At 36.4% G+C, this 18419-nt stretch overlaps 1 long non-coding RNA gene across 1 annotated transcript; it reads left to right on the forward strand.

Moving 5' to 3' along the window:
- The first annotated feature begins 15406 nt into the window (after positions 1-15406).
- Positions 15407-17408, forward strand: LOC131041702 (uncharacterized). Its single transcript, XR_009105069.2, has 2 exons — positions 15407-15709; positions 15819-17408. It is a non-coding gene; the product is annotated as an uncharacterized LOC131041702 (long non-coding RNA).
- Positions 17409-18419: the final 1011 nt, after the last annotated feature.

Here is an 18419-nt window from a genome sequence, read left to right on the forward strand (position 1 = left end):
TAATTTAGCTTCTACAAGAAAAGCTCACACTCATAAAAAATAACTTTTTGACCTATATCAATCTTCATACTTGAGCCATAGAACAAAAATGACTGTAATGTTTTCACTAAAAAATCTTAATTGAAACTTGTCTTTCCTATTTTAAAAATATAATCGATACTTGAACTTTAGGCTAATCTATTCAAGAGTTCATAATAGTGTTATTAGAATTTTATGTTTATAGAAATTTACCCTTACTTTTTTTGTGGTTGTCATTCCTTCATTGTTGGATTAATGATGGGAATGAAAATGGAGTGATATATAAAAAATTGTGACAAGAATGATAGTGACAATGGTAGTCACATTATGTTTGGGGCTAGTTATGACATAAAGTACCCACAATAAAATGTGTAGGTGTCTATGGTGTTTCTAGGTCATAATATTACTAATGGTGTTTCGAGGGTTCCTACCCACCCTTATTTTCATGGAAAAATCCAGCCCCTTCCCTATTCAGAAACCTCTCCTATCATGATTTGTGGACAAGAAATGATAAAAAATAAAGACTTTTATCTTCAATATGGTTTGGTCTAAGGATTTAACTATTTGTGGGTCTCTTCCTAACTTATACAACTAGGTTTTAGAATCTTAGAAGTCTCTTATTATTTCTAAGATCGAGCTATTTCATTGTGCTAGAGGCTTCTTCATACCAACTTTTTCCTCTTCGAAGGATAGGGTTTGGTTATTGACAACATGTTATGGATGTGGGGAGAGAAATCCCTCTCAATCAAGCCTTGGTCTATTTCCTTTAACTCATATTTGAACCTCTCAATATCAAACTAGTTTTGGTTAGGCTATCGACTCTTTTTGTTTAATTCTAACGAGACTCTTGTTATGAGGCCATTAAAAATGCAATTAGTCACTTCTTAAATATTGAATCTACTACTTCATGTATAGGCTATTATATGTATGGTCATATTTTTGGTGGACATAGATATCTCCAAGTCTCTTTATTGGGATATTATATTGATAGTGATAGATAGTCCTTGGACTCAATTGTTGGATTATGAGGGTCTTCCGTTTAGACGTGGATGATTTTTTCCCTTGGTTCACATAGCCTCAAATTGTCCCCTCCCTTAGCACAAGGGTAGGATTACATGGTGGAGTAATTCCCACAATGATACACAACTATTAATGCTTCCAACTCTGTAGTTGATGGTTCCTCTTAGGATAATAAGTAAACTTTGAATGTTGGATCTAATCTTTTCATTCCCCTTATAGTGAGTCACATTCATGAGGGGGGTTTCTTATGTTATTGGAATAAATTTTGAGATTTTTACTCCTTAAAATCCAATTTTTGAGTCCCGCCCAACTCCTAATCCAATTACTAAGCCCATTTTTTGCTATTCTTGTGATACAGTCCTTAAATTTACTATGACATTTATATGCTTTGGAGGTGATTGATCATTAGTTGACATCCCTTGATAAATGTTCCATTGTGTTGTGCTCATGGATGGGCCTATCGAGTCTTTTTGTCTAATTCTAAGGAGACTCTTGTAATAAGGGCATTGAAAATACAATTAGTTGCTTCTTAAAGATTGTCTCAATTACTTCCTATATGGGCTACTCTATGCATGCTCATATATTCGTGGACATAGATATCTCCACATCTCTTCATGGGGATATTATATTGATGATGATACATAAGCCTTGGACTCAATTCTACGAGGGTCTCTCCTTCAAATGTAGATGATTTTTTTTTTCTATTGGCCACTTAACTTCAAATTGTCCACTCTCTTAGCACAATGGTAGGATTACATGGTGGAGTAATGCCCACAATGATCACTTAATTTTTAATTATTCTAACTCTCCAATTGATGGTTCCTCTTATGATGATGAGTAAACTTAGAATGTTGGCTCTACTATTCTCATTCCCCCTATATCGAGTCACATTTGTGAGGGGGGTTTCTCATGTTGTTAGAACACATGTTGATATTTTAACTCCTTTAACTCCTATTTGTGAGTCCCACTCAACTCCTAATCCAATTGATTAGATTCCCATTTTCACTATTCTCATGATACCCTTGATTTTTTTGTAGCACTTGTATGCTTTGGAGGTGATTGATCATTATCTAACATCTCTTGCTAAATGTTGCTTTGTCTTGTGCCCATGGATGGGCCCTTTGAGGTGGCATCTATTGGCATTTTGATGATGTTTGTACTTAGTTGTGATTGTCATTGATGAACACACACTTATTTGTTGTATGAGTTATTCTCAACCGGTAGTATGTGATGCATTGTTCAAACCGATATTATATGTCAATGTATGCATAGTCTTTGTTTGTAGAATACTATCGGTGTTTGCAAAAGCAGCTTACCGGTCAAAGAATGACCAAGGACCTCAAGCGGTATGAGGACCTCAAGCGGTTCAAGGACCCCAAGTGGCAGCCAATTTTTTTAAGATTGGAACACTATGTTCCAGTTTACTAGCCTTTGTTTGTAAACCAGTAATCAGTATACTTTGTTTTGTTAAACGACAAACTTGTAAAGTGTGATGAGTTATCATCCACCGACATTGAGGTGGGGATTCTGTGTCGTGTTACAAATTGTGTCTAGATGCACTGTACCTAGGAAATTGTAATCCAATCTCATTGGACCGACATGAAATCAAATTCCTATATGAGGACATCATGTCTAGGGTTTTGAGAGTGTTGAGTAAAAAGATTAGGTATTTGCAAAAAGTATCTTGCAATAGAGATTGAATGTGTGAAGGACAGAAGATTGAAGTAATGCTGCAATGCATTAATAGAGCGCAATAAAGGATCTAACTAAGCATTTTGTGCTACTTTGTAGATCACTTACTTGTTGATTACTAATCTCTTCGACAAGTCAGAAACCCTTATCCAAGTAGGCTCAGTTAAGCCTGTTCTAAATCCTCTAACAAGGTGGTTCACAGTTGTGGATCTGAAATCCTTTAACAGGATGGTCTTTAATAGGACTTATCTCCTAACAGAGATCAAGATTCCTAACAGGATCTATTATGGTGAAGAACATTGTAAGGCCTTAACCGATCTAGTTGCTATTTTGCATATAGTATACTTGTGAGTTTTACTCATCGTGGTTTTTCCCATTTGGGTTTCCACATCAAAATATCTTGTGTTATGGTGATTGTGTTATTGTGGGTGAATGCTTTATTTGCTATTTGGCTTGTTTGTGTATTAACCAGTTTATTGTTTAAAGAGCTATATCGGTCTGCAGTAAAACTGCTTAAGTGTTTGGTAAGCTTATTGTGTATACTGATTCACCCCTCCCCCCCCTCTTAATATTCATCAATTGGTATCAGAGCCAACCTTTCTTTAAGTCTAACCACTTGAAAGGAGATATGGGGGAATACAGCATGGGGGAACTCACTCACCATCTGGTTGAATCTGATAGAGCCTATGATGAACTTAAGGTCAAGTATAAAGCCTCTTTAGCCAAATGAAGAGAACTTTCTAAGAAAATGTTGGAAATTACTGAAAATAGCTCTTCTTATGTAGTGGACATGGATTCCCTAGTCGAAGAAGTGGAGAAACTGAATGAGTCCAAAGCTAACCTAAGGAGGGAACTGGAAGGACTGACCATTAGGATGAGTCAGGAACTGGAAAACCAAAGAAAAGATGAGGATCTAGTGAAGGACAAGGAGCATGAGATCTTTAAGTTGAATTAAGAAATTGGTACCATTACCGCTTATCTACGAGAGGGTAAGGAAGAGAAAGAAGAAATGCAAGCAGATCTCAATGCAACCATTTCTCAGAATGAAAACCCTAATGAAGACCAATGAAGCTCTTTCCAAAGAACTTGCTGAGATGAAGGAGATACTTGCAAAGTTCAACCTGAGCTCTGCAAAATTAGACCAGCAGCTGGAATCAATGAAGCCATCAAGGGATACTATTGGACTTGGTTTCTCTAAAAATGAGGAAGGTGAATCCTCTGGAACCAGGATTGATGCACCAAAAGAGCAACCAGTACCTGAGAACAACAACAAAAGAAAAGCTAAGTCAAAGTTCAAACCTGTATGCTTTAACTGTCATAAGGAAGGACATATTGTCAATGTATGTAGGAGCAAGACTTATAATAATTACCTTACATGCAAAACAATGTGTATGACCACAAGGCTAGAACTGGTAGATTTAATCGTCATTGTTATGCATGCAAAAGGTTTGGGCATAGATCTTTTGAGTGCAAATCAGATATGAACAATCATGGAGGATATGCACCAAGATCAAAAGGAGTTGTCCAAGAACCTCTTATGAACCGGAACCCAAAACGGTATAGAACCTATGACCATTGGTCAAATAGTTATGGAGTGACAAATAGTTGGAGTGCAACCTGTGTGATCTATCGTGGTAGCGGTCACACTGCTGCAACATGTAGGTGAAAGAATGGAAAGGTGAACACTGGACCATGGAGAGCACCTGGTATGGTATGCTATCATTGTCACAAACTGGGACATCTTTCTAGAGCATGCAAACTAAGACAGAATCCATCGAAAACCAAACTGGTCGACCCTGAAGGTAAAGGAAAGGTCGATGTTGAAACCGTTCAGGCAGATATGAATAAAACTTGGAAAAAGAAATCTGAAGAGAAGCCACAAGATGTACCAGTTTTTGCACCAAGTGTGGAGACCCCTAAATCAAAAAATTGGGCTTAAAAAAGCTTAAGGGGGAACATATCAGTAACAATGTTTTGAACCCCCAGAGTATATCAGTAAAGTACTTTTATCGATATTGGTTACTTGTCGACCGACAGAAGAAATTCAGAAGTGGTAAAAGGTAAAATTGGGGTGTGTCCCCTAACGGTGATGCATTTATTATGGTAGTGTAAAGCGGAAAATCGCAATCGAACCGTAGTTGCTCTCTCCTCTTCCAACTCCAAGGAGAGAGAAGGGAGGTTGCTAGGGTTGATGGTTTTCACTTAAGGGAGAGACTTTACATTCAAAAGAGGGGTTGAAACCCACAAGATCCAATCCCACGCAATGCAAGATTGGATGCTAAATGAGTTTCAAGGGTTAAGACAGCAAGGCTACCCTCTTTTGTAAAGAATGTTGATAGAGGAATTAAGCTAGGAATACATAGAAAGTGATAAAGATTCGCTTATAAACTGAGATAGGGATATAGGATGAAGCTGCAGACCTGGAATTAGCAGTAAAATGTCGATACGGCACTGTCCTGCAAATTTGAGAAAAAGTTGACGGGTCGATGACGCCCGAGCGCCACGGTCCTCCGAAAAATCTGCGAAACAAAGGGGGATCTGTTTGTCTCTACACAAGGATTCCAGATCTTCAATTTCAGCCGCGTACCTACAACCTACACACAGAAAAGCGAAGACCATTGGGGGGTTAGGGATTAGGGGTTTGCCTTTAGGTCAAACCCCGGTTTTGGAATTAACCAAGAAATGAGAAATTGCTGTAAATGTCAATGTATGTAATGTAAAACAAGTACTAATACCTTGTTGTAAGGATGTTTGTATCCTTATGTGCGAAGGTATAGATGTTGTTGTTTGTTGTATTGTTGTATGTAGCATGTAGTAAGTGATCTCCTCTTCAATGGTTGAATCCTTGTCTTGAATGCAACACTTAGCCTTGAATGGAGACTTAGAATGATCAATTGCTTGAAGGAATGCTTGAATGCTTGAATGCTTGACTATAGTTTCCACGCTTTTTCCGTCATCTATCATCTTCTTCTACCCAAATGGGAGAGGAAAATGTCATTTATATACTTGCCAATTAGGGTTAAAAGACTGATTTTCCCGACCTTAGGCCGACCAGGAAAGTTAATTTCCAATTTGCAAACAAAAAGACCCGAGACCCCATAGGAGACCGGGCCCAAAATAGGCCCAGGGACCAGGGCACTGGGCACCATGGTCCTGGGGGACCAAGGCGCTAGGCGCTCTGGTCCCACCTCCCAGGACAGCAGGGTGCAAGGAGGTTCAGGCCAGGGTGCTTGAAAAATGCAGTTTTTAGTGTCGTAATCAAGTTTCGGGGTCTCCATTCAGGTTGCGTGTTGCGTCGCCATTGTGAAGACCGAAATGCAGTCGAAATTGCAAGTGTCGCAATTTTAGGACGCTACATTTAGCCCCCACTTTAGCGGGAGTATGTATGCTCATACTTCCAGTAAAGTACAAGGAAACAACATTGAAAGACTTTCACCACGTCAAGGAGGCAAGACACACCAAGCCTCCAGTGGACTAAGGATCTTATGACTTCGATTGACAAAGTAAAAGGGAAGATCACGAGGGAGAACCATGACTGTCAGTAGTAAGGTTCCCTCACTATGAGTCATGCAAAAAATACCAAAAATTTTCAAGGCAAAGCTAAGTTCGCCAAGAAATTTTCAAGTATCCTGAAGGGATAGACAGGGTGTATGCCCCCCTACGTTAAAGCGATCGCACATGCCTCAACGGGGGTGATTGTTTTAACATAGTGATACACATAAGAAATGAGAAAGGAAAGGAGCACGTTATCACAAAGATTTAGCCCCCAAGTGTGAGATAAACCCAAGGATAATAGACACAAAACACAAAGCACAAGGTGACTTCGCTTTCCTCGAGGTCAGTATGCTATATGATAATTCATGTATATATATCATATGTATGTATGCATAATTGTTCTTCATTCCCCAATCAAGGAAGGTCACCTAGAAGAAGGGAACACATGTGTCTTTTGAGTCAACATGAGAGAGACCAAAAGAGATCTCCATGCTTTGCATCGTCCTCAAGTAGACAACACTAAGGACAACAAATAGAAGAATGAGAATAACATATAGAAGAAGTAACAAAAGAGAGGAGGAGGGAGTCTGCTATGCTAATGTAACTAGTCTAGCACGTCATCTACCCCCCGATCTTGCTGATCAACGTTTCGGGAAGGCAGGGAGAACGCTAGAGGAGGAACATGCAACACAGCAAATGGAGCTATCACAAGATCCAAACAAGGGCTATGTTCATGTTCCGAGCCACATTGTTCTTGTCTAGGAGCTAGGATAAGTGCTTTAGAAAATTCATTAGATAAATGGTTATCAATATCAACAAGTTCATATTCACTATCAGAAGCAAGAGGAGTAACATGTTCATCATGAATAACATTTTCATCTATAGCATCATCAAGATTTATAAAAATAGGGTCTGTAACCCGCACAGGATCAAGACCATCATGCATCTTATGTTTAGGAGATTTTGGAGAAAATGGAATAATGCTTGTTGAAGGTGTTTTTGGAGATTGCAAAGTTTGAGAAGCAGCTGCTTGAGCCCTAAGACGACGCTTTCGTCGGCATTCACGTGCAGAACGATTTCATCTAGTCTTAGTAGGAAGTGAAGAAGATTGAGGAGGAGGAATGATCTCATCCTTATTACTTGGGTGTTTAGGTGGTGGTCTCTTAAGCTGGATAATAGGAGAAGAAGAAAGTCTCTTCTCTCTATAAAAGGCAGGAGGGGGAATTGCTCCATATAAAGGAGGAATTTTTGGTTTAGGAAGAAGACCAAGTCCATCATGACGAGGAGGTGTAGGTCTATTTTTAGAAGGTTTATTCGGCATAGACATAGTCACATCCATAGGGATGGGTTGGGAATCTTCTTGAGGAAAGACATTAGTTTTATCTTTCAAAGGAAGAACTTCCTTCTCAAGAATGATAGGAATATCAAGTTTGGGTGTTCTAGGTTCACTTAAAGATAGGATCATATCTGTTTTCCACTTTTGATAAGATTTGAAAAGATGATCACTTCGCGGAGGAAGAGACTGGAATTGTTTAGGCAAAAAGTAATCAATAGGAACACTAGAAGTTCTTTCAGCTGGTTTAAAGAGACTATGATTGATAGTAACAACTTCACCATTATGAGGAAATTTCAAACACTGATGAATAGGAGACGCAATAGCTTTCATGGAAGATAGCCAAGGATAGCCAAGCTTCACACGAAATTGTTCGGACGAAGGAATAATAGCAAAGTTCACATCAAGGGATTTATTATGAACCTCAATAGGTAATGTAATAGAACCAATTGCAGGAGAAGAAAATGCATCAAATAATTTCACAATCACATCTGTTTTGTCATAGATTACTTGATTCAATTGCAAAGTAAAAAGAAATTCTTCGGTAATAACATTAACCATGCACGAAGGATCAATAAGCACTCCACGGCAAGGTGTATTCTTGACTTTTGCAACTATGTATAAAGGACCATCGGGTGCCCCGATAGTTTCACTAGAATCAAATGTGATGGAAGGTTCTTTAAGGTTTTCTTGGTGCTCTACAAAGTTAATCACATTCGGAGTCATAGACACAAGACCATCAGATGATAAAGAGGAATCATTAGTCTCAATTGCATTAGAGGTATGGGAAGGTAATGGATCAGTAAAAATCTAAAGATTTTGGTTAGGAGGAGCTACAGATGTGTTGCCTTTATCATTCACTCCAGAAACAGAGATAGTATTATTATCAATCAAATCTTGAATTTTACCCTTTAAAGAAAAACATTTTTCAGTATCATGCCCAGGCTGACGATGAAATTGACAAAAAGCTTTGTTATCAAAATAAGGTGAAGTAATCTTTGTAGGATCAATTTGCCTTATAGGAGGAAGAGTAAGCACATTTTGTTCCAATAACTTATTCATAATACTATGCAATGATTCATTCAAAGGAGTATACTTTCTTTCTTTCTTAAAAAATTTAGAAATAGGAGGCACACCTGATGCTGCATTCACATTGTTGTTGATGATGTTTTCATTGAATTTAATGGAATCTCTGTTCGGTTTAAACTTCCCAAATGGTTGTTGACTGCTATCACCCTTATCACTCGGAGCCATAGGATGTGATTGTTCCATTTGACTCACAGTCAGTTGATAATTGTGAAGAGTTGCACACAACTGTTGGAAAGAAGTAAACTCAGAAAACAGAAGTTTGTCTCGAATATCTTTTTGTAAATTAGAAATAAAGATTCTTTGAATATCATTATCAGGCACTGGAAAAGAAATTTGAGCATACAAATGCTTATATCTACCAATGAAATCAGTCACTTTTTCTTTAACACCTTGTTTACAATGCATTAAATCAATCAAAGTAACCTTAGGACTTATATTATTTTGAAATTGTTGAATAAAAGCATTTGCAAGTTGTTCGAAAGAAGTAATAGAATAAGAAGGCAATGAGCAATACCATTGTAGGGCTTTGTCTCTTAATGTTCTAGTGAATAGTTTCGCAAGCAACCTTTGGTCATAAGCAAAATCAGTACATATTGTTTGAAAAGTCTTAACATGTGTTAGAGGATCACCTTTACCATTATAAAGCTCCAAATGCGGGATTTCAACATGTTTAGGGGGAATAGCTCGAACAATGTCAAGAGAAAGTGGGCTCGCAACATCAAATGTGGGCACACTAAACTTAGATTGATTCATAGAGGCAATTTGTTGCTGTAAAGAAGAGACAGTTTGTGCAAGATTGTTAATGGTCGCTTCAGTCGAAGAATTCATATTAGATGTGTTGGATTGAGATGGAGGTGTTATGTTATTGAAAGAAGGTAGAGAGTAAGGTGGTGGGACTCTATGATAATCAATCATAGGGGATGATTGGACAAGAGGAACACTACAAGGAGGAATGGAATGGTTAAATGAATTGCCCCCTTGCGTCATGTTCATTTGTAGAGATGTAATAGGAACACTCATTGAAGGAATGAATGAAGAAGTTGGATTGAATGAAGGAATAGGGTTAATTGAAGAAGAGGGATTGCCCCCATGACTGGTGATCACAGGAGGAATATCTTGTATAGAAGTATCCATTATGTTTGATGTAAAGGTAGGTATGCTAGCAATAGAAGTTGTCAAAGGAATAGAATGATTGACTTGTGTAGGAGGTTGTGTATAACCTACAGATTCAGCACAACTCTTCATAGGTATCACATTCGAATCCACAATGTGTGCAATACCACGCAAAATATCAATTCCATTCTTATCACTTTGAAGCATGTGTTTTAGACCCTCAATTAAAGGAAGAGCTTGACTATCGGGATACTCATGAGACATCCATTGGTGAAAATCGTCAAATTGGTTATCCAATTTCGAAAGTTGTTCTACAGAAACCTCATGGAGAGCTTCTTCATCATTAGGAGGATTAGAGGAATTACCCATGTCCTCATTAAAAAGGCTATTCAAATTAGGTTCCATCTCCTTGGTGGTTAAACCTCGGAAAGACTTAATTCTACGGCTTCATCTAACGGGAATGGTGTAAGTAGGGCTTATTGTTGTAAAACTCATGCACTAGAAAGAGAGAGAAGATTTTGATTTTAGAGGTAGCAATTTTCAGTAAAATCAGCCAATCTTCTAGATTTAAGCTGTTAAATGCAATCACGACAGTCTCCCGAAATTTCAGAAAAAATGTCCGGGACCGTGGCGCTCGGAGTGCAACACGATCCTTACAACTTTTTTCGAAATTTGCAAGGATGAAAGTTATGATGATTTTAGAGCTAATCTGAAAAAATTGAGTGATTTTACGATCTGTAGATAGGCCAAATTAAAGTTGCAATCTCAAAATTGAACCCTACCCAGATTGTCGAAAAATGCAAAATTTGAATTTTGAAAAAGAGAGGGAAACTGAAATTTTGAATTTTATGATTTTAGAGGGAATGTCCAAAGCAATGCAAATTTTGAAATTTAAAAATTGACTCAATTTCACGCAAAATTCAATTTTGAAAGCGGAAATCAAAGTTGTTGTAATTAAGCACTTAATTTCAAAAGTCACAAATTGCAAGAATTTGAATAAATCACTGAAATTTCGAATGAATGTAAACACACTTTTCAGATTTATGACAGTAAGAACACAATTTTGACACAAAATTTCAATTTCAACAATTTTCGAATAATTAGAAGCCTTAATCCAAGCAATCACAAGACCAACTTTGACTGTAATTTTGAAAGTGTTATAATTGATAAAATCAGCCAAAATTCTGGATTTTAGCAGGAAAATACAGTAAGATCTCGCTCCTGAAATTTCAGAAAAAATGTCGGGGACGATGGCGCTTGGAGTGCACACGGTCCTCGCAACTTTTTTCCAAATTTTCAGGGATGAAAGATATTGTGATTTTATTGCAGAATCCAAAGTTACAGCCGATTTGGAGATGTTTTGATCAGTGAAATTGTCGGACAAAGGTTGAATCAAGAGGGTTTCAAAAATTAGGGTTTTGACACTTAACCACTTAATTTTCAAAATTAAAGCACAAATATGAATTGATAATTTGTAATAGAAGGGCAGATCTAAAACAAGCATTAACAATTAAACATTTCACAAGTTCAATTTTCAAAAAGAAAATTTAGGGTTTTTATGCAATCACCTCTAAAATTTTGCAAAAGATCAAACATGGAAATGGAATCAATTTTCAGATCTAAGCATGAAAAATCAGAAAGGATGTTCACGTCGGGTTCACCAAAATGTAAAGCGGAAAATCGCAATCGAACCCTAGTTGCACTCCCCTCTTCCAACTTCGAAGAGAGAGAAGGGAGGTTCGCTAGGGTTTGATGGTTTTCACTTAAGGGAGAGACTTTACATTCAAAAGAGGGGTTGAAACCCACAAGATCCAATCTCACACAATGCAAGATTGGATGCTAAATGAGTTTCAAGGGTTAAGACAGCAAGGCTACCCTCTTTTGTAAAGAATGTTGATAGAAGAATTAAGCTAGGAATGTAGACAAAGATTCGCTTATAAACTGAGTTAGGGATATAGTATGAAGCTGCGGACCTGGAATTAGCAGTAAAATGTCGATACGGCGCTGTCCTGCAAATTTGAGCAAAAGTTGTCGGGATGATGGCGCCTGGCGCCACGGTCCTCCGAAAAATCCGCGAAACGAAGGGGGATCTGTTCGTCTCTGCACAAGGATTCCAGATCTTCAATTTCAGCCGCGTACCTGCAACCTACACACAGAAAAGCGGAGACGATTGGGGGGTTAGGGATTAGGGGTTTTCCTTTAGGTCAAACCCTGGTTTTGGAATTAACCAAGTAATGAGAAATGCTGTAAATGTAAATGACTGTAATGTAAAACAAGTACTAATACCTTGTTCTAAGGATGTTTGTATCCTTATGTGCGAAGGTTTAGATGTTGTATGTTGTATATTGTTGTATGTAGCATGTAATATGTGATCTCCTCTTCAATGGTTGAATCCTTGTCTTGAATGCAACACTTGGCCTTGAATGGAGATTTAGAAGGAATGCTTGAATGCTTGAGTGCTTGAATGCTTGAATGTTTGAATCTTGCTTTCCGCCTTTTTTCCATCTATCCAAATGAGAGAGGAAAATGTAGTTTATATACTTGTCAATTAGGGTTAATAGACTGATTTTCCCGACCTTAGGCCGACCAGGGAAGTTAATTTCCCAAATTGCAAACAAAAAGACCCGAAGTCCCCTTAGGAGACCGGGCCCAAAATAGGACCCAGGGACCAGGGCGCTGGGCGCCATGGTCCTGGGGACCAGGGCACTGGGCGCGCTGGTCCCACCTCCCGGGACAGCGAGGTGCAAGGAGGTTCAGGCCAGGGTGCTTGAAAAATGTAGTTTTTGGTGTCGTGAGCAAGTTTCGGGGTCTCCATTCAGGTTGCGTGTTGCATCGCCATCGTGAAGACCGAAATGCAGTCAAAATTGCAAGTGTCGCAATTTTAGGACGCTACAGGTCCCAAGAAAAATAATCCAAAATCTTAAATATGATTTGGCATTTAAGGCTAAGGGTTATCATCAGAGAAGTGAAAGAAAAGTTTAAGCACATATTATGGACAGTTAAAGGCCAATGCACGAGAGAAAATAAGATTTCCTACACTTTAGGCTTAACATTAATCCATGAGGGGAAATTCTTAGAGATGGTTTTACATGGGATTGAAGGTGAACAAATATTAGTTTTACAATTGTATTTAGGATGAGTTCAATTCCAAAAGTTATTATTGGTTTAAAGAATAGATAACCGCATATATACCTCTTATAGAGCTAATAATATCATCATTGAAGGATATGGAAGCTGATGACACAAGGACATGATTCATAACGTTTTTCTAGATATGAAAATTAACTTCAAACTATCAGTTAATGAGTGTGTTTGTTTATAAGCATGATTGAATTATTTGTTTTGTGGGACCAATGCCTATTCAAATGGGTAATAGATTCATAGTTTAGAAGACGAGAGAAAGAATGAATGGAAACACAAAAGGATGATCTAAACACAAATTCATTAGAGAATAAACACCAGGCATGGAACATACTTAATCATCTAGAGTTATGATATATAAATCCATATTCAAGAAACAAATGATCACTACAAGGTTTACAATGTTTTTAAAATGCTGCAATATTTATCAAATATTCTTTACATTCATGTCAATAAATGTGACAAGAGATAAATTGTACTAATTGTTAAAGATTCCCTTGAAGACATACATACAACCCTAGAAATATTTAGTGTTGACATCCACAACAATCGTTAACCTTCATATTCTTTTGAACCCAATTTACTCTTGAAAATTTGACATTCAACACTTCAAAATCCTAAAAAACTACTTGACACTCAAAAATGTTCACTAGAAATGAAAATGACCAACCCTTGAATAAAATAGAATTCCTACATGTAGGCAATGGAAAATGACCACTCAAAACCTGCAAAATTATCAATGGATCATGTACGTCAATTTGACAACCTACATTGATGGCAACTCAAATCATAGCTCAATAAAACAATAAAAATGAGTTTGCAATAACTTTCATGACATAGATCTCCTTGATTCGGTCAAGAATTATAGATTTTAAATGAAACAATCCAAATCATGCCATAATGGTGAGCCTAGTAGTTGTTGTGGTAATTGAATGAATGTATACACACCCATGGCTATGAAAAAAGCTCATAGAACATTGAAATCTTGAAAATTAACATATGTAAACTAGTGAATAAGATAGGGAATGATAAAACCACAACCCTCAAGGGCATTAACAATAGCACTTAAGTGATTACACTAAATAAACTAGACAACATGAAGTTAGAAAAGCTACAACAAGAATGCATAGTGTCAAAAACTCAAAGGGTTTAGGGTTTTGGCAAAAGACATGGTAAAAAACCCTAAGGACCTTCTTGAAAGTTTAAATATACCAACAACTCCAATTTGTTGCAATTGTGTTAGATGTTGCTTGCAAACTGGCTACAATTGTATTTGTTTTATGCCCCATCTAGGAACTTGTATAGGTTTTGTCTTGTTCTATGTGTTGCATAAGGTTTATGGTCTCCTCAAAACGAACTTATCTTAATCAAAACATTATCAACAATCCTAAAATAAGTTATTTTCAAGTTCTTCCTAATTATTAATACTCATAAAAGATAAATAGATAAGAAGAAGAGTCACCTTGAGGGAGTCTTTTTTTAGAATTAAAAGAGAAGAACTGATATATTATTAATCAAATGTAATACTTATGAATGATAAATAGATAAAAATAAGAGTCGCCTTGAAAAGATCCTCTTAAAGAATCAAGATAGGAGAATTGTTATATTATTGATTAAAATATTAAAAACAAGAAAGAAGAGACAAGCCATTAATATCCTTTTTAAGAATCAAAAGAGAATAATTGTTATATTATTACTTAAAATGTAAAAAATAAGGGAGGAGAGACAAATTATCACTCATCTAATCCGTATCCTCTTTAAGAATCAAAAGAGATAAATTATTATATGTTATTAATAAAAATATTTTAAAGGTCAACAAGCTTTTGATCTACTAGTGAAGTTGAATTGTTTTGAATGGGTCCATGAAGGGTTGAGTTTAGCTAAGTGCAAGGCCTTAACTTCATAAAAGATGAGTCTCAAATCATGTGAAGTGAATTTGGTGGAATGAAAGCCCCCCAATTCTCCCTTATCATGATATAAAATGTTATAAATAATATTAAAAAGAAAACAAACATGCCATAACTTGTCTAATCCATTGCTTATGGAAACTCATTTATAAGAGAAGTTCCCTAAATTAAATGTTGATAGCCCAACTAAGGACTAGTTCTCATCACTTAGAGAAAAAAATTATGTCTATCATGGGGGAGTGGTAGAGATCGAATGGTATTTCTTCATGGAATACTCAACTCATAGTGGCATTAAATAAACTATGAGGTTATCTTTGACAGTTGGCTCTTGGTATAATTTTTTCAACAGGGAGTTTGTTGAGAAGATGGGGGCGCTTATCATCACCTTGCATAAAAAGAAGTTCAATACTCAACTCATAGTGACATTGCATAAACTATGATGTTATCTTTGACAGCTGGCTCTTAGTATAATTTTTTCAACAAGGAGTTTGTTGAAAAGATGGGGTGGCTCATCATCACCTTGCATAAAAAGAAGATGGAACTGCAAAAGTCTGTTTGAAAAATTTCTTTTTTTTGAAAATGCAAGATTGAAAAAAGATACACCAGAAAACGAAGTTCAGAATCAATGTACTGTTCCCTAGTCCCATAAACTGGGTCATGAGGTGGGCCTCGTAGAGGTTATTAAAAAATTTCATTCATTAATTCGAAGAAATTTGAGCATAGGCCTGTTTAGATCAATATTGATGAGCATATAACGTTCCCCATTTCTATCCATGGAGCATAGATGTTCCTATGCTACCAGTACTTGATCAAGACTTTACCTATCTTCTCTGTCCTCATGATCTTGACGGAGTTTACTTTTCACCGAATGTAGCTGTCAATCCAATCATATAATGACGAGGTTTGCCTCTTTTGCTTTGTTGTACAATTTTTCCCGCCGGTGAAACCGTTGCTCTGAGCTATTTTTGAGAATGACAAATTTTCAGCTGATTTTAAAATTGGTATCACAGGCAGTATAATAATATGCTCTGATGAGCGGAGAAATGAAGCATTACTCTAAACATATTGGAGCAATAGTTGTCCCTTTCTCAAATTCGTTTAACAGGACAGCTTTATGCGGACCATTTGTAGGCCAACGGTTCTTCGGGAGGCTGTGAGACAGGACGGGCCAAAAGGTGTATGGAGTCTGGATGCTCACGAGTTCCATACCTTCCAGGTTCTGCCTCCCCAGCTCCCTTGTATCTGTACCAAAGTGCTTATGATTTTCAGGGTTTTAGCTAGGGTTTGGCAGCCGTGGGGACTGCTCACTCTCTGCAACAATCATGGCCGAACACGCAAATACCTGAAAGCGCTTAAAACCTAGCACCATACCTTCTTATAAAACTGCCAGTTCACAGATATTTTTCACTACTTGTCAATAGTTTTGGCTAGGGTTTGGCAATATGTACTAATGTGCTATGATTCTCCAGGTTTTGGCTAGGGTTTAACAGCCGTGGGGGCTACTCACTCTCTACAACAATCATGGCTGAATACGCAAATACCTGAAAGTGTTTATACCCTAGCACCATACCTATTTATCAAACTGCCAGTCAATAGTTTTGGTTAGGGTTTGACAATCTGTACTAACGTGCTTATGATTTTCCATGTTTTGACTAGGGTTTGGCAATCCGTACTAACTACCCGCTCTCTGCAACAATCATGGCCAAATATGCAAATACCTGGAAGTGCTTATACCCTACTCCCTAGCACCATATCTACTTAATAAACTGCCAGTTGTCAGATATTTTTCACTACCTGTCAATAGTTTTTTCTAACATCTCCATTTCCAAGTTTAATATCAATTATCCCTAAAGATAGTCAGAATTAGGTAGTCAGAATTAGGTGTTGTGATTTGTTTTTTTGTTTTATTGTTGGTCAGCCCAGCTTTTAGGTCTCATAGACCACTGATCTTTAAAAATAAAATATACAGGGGATAATCAGAATTAGGTGTTGTGATTTGTTGGTTAGATTTTTTTTTTTTTGGGGGTTGGTTCAGTTTTCATTTGATTTCTTTAAGATCATTAAAAATAAAATATATAGGAGATAATCAAAATTAGATGTTGTAATTTGTTGGTTTGATTTTTGTTTTGTTGTTGGTCAGTTCAGTTTGTAGATCTTATAGATCTCTGATCAGTTCAGTTTGTAGATTTTGTAGACCCTTCAATTTCGTTATTGATCAGTTCAGTTTGTAGATCTTATAAACCACTTAATCTTGTTGATCAGTTCAGTTTGTAGATCTTATAAATTACTTTCTTATAGACCACTCAATCTAGTTATTGATCAATTCAGTTTGATCAGTTATTACTTGATCTCCTAAATTTTTTTGATTAAGTCATTCTCCATATATTAAAACTTCAATAGTGTTCATTTTCTATTTTGACTATTTGCGTCATATTCTCAAAATCTGTTTTGTTTCGGAGGGTGATATTGTGTAGGAGAAAATTCTGTGAAGGCTGCTGTCTTAGCTGCTAATCAGCGTCTTGTTTGCAAGGACACGATGATTGTATGTATCAGACTTGTAAATAAAATTACTGTTTCTACAGCTTGGAGTTTCTTTTGTATATGTTTATCAGCTAATAAGCTAATATGTGTTTGAAATTTTTGGGGCAATGTTTAAATGATATGAAAGGCTTAGTTTTACAGGAGTGGACTTCATTTTAAATTTAACAATTTGTATCAGAGTAGTAAATTTGGTTTGTTTAGTTGATAGAGATTAAATTTCGATTTGTTTGGGAAGTTTTTAGTAGCACTATAGAATAGAATTAAGCATTTGAGGATTTGAGGATTAGAATTTGTGAAGAGCAATAGATTTATTGACTGCTTGTAATTTTGTGATTCTTTCAGAAAGAATGGAATTCAAAGATAACAATTGATTATAAGTTATATCCCTCATCAAAACAGAGTAGTTGAACAAAAAAATGTACAATTGTAAAGATGGATAAAAACGTGTTTAAAGCTAAGGGTCTTCCAAATATTTTTTGGGATTAAGATGTAGGCACATCTATTTACTTGCTGAATAGAGTAAAAAATATGACACCTTATTAGACATAGAGTGGAATAAAGCTTGGTGTGGCTTATCTTAAGGTATTTGGTTGCATTGTTTATACTTGTATGATTGAATAGAAAATATGAAAAATAATGATAAAAGGGAGAAACTTATTTTATTGGTTAAAATGAGGAGACAAAGGGTTTATAGACTATATAATCCAATACGATAGAGCTTGATTGCCAATTGTGACCTGCTTCTAATTGAGATGAAGTATGACAATGGAATGAAAAATTACATAAAAAATACAGACATTTATAGAAATATCTAAAACATGATTTTCCCACTTATTTTATTGGCCCAATAACTAAAATTTTACAACAATTCTCTATCGAATCCCCCTTCAAATTCAAGTCTTCTAAAGAAGGTAAAAACACTTTAAAAAAAAAATTATGAAGGAACTACTAGTCTTGATTCAACTTCAAAATTTGTTTTGTTATCTTATATTCAAGTTAAATAAACACATTTTTAAGATATAATAAATATAAAGTTTGGATTAAAGTTGTGAATAAATAAATTGCTGTCA

Source organism: Cryptomeria japonica, chromosome 11 (genome assembly GCF_030272615.1).
Source record: "Cryptomeria japonica chromosome 11, Sugi_1.0, whole genome shotgun sequence".
Lineage (NCBI taxonomy): Eukaryota > Viridiplantae > Streptophyta > Pinopsida > Cupressales > Cupressaceae > Cryptomeria > Cryptomeria japonica.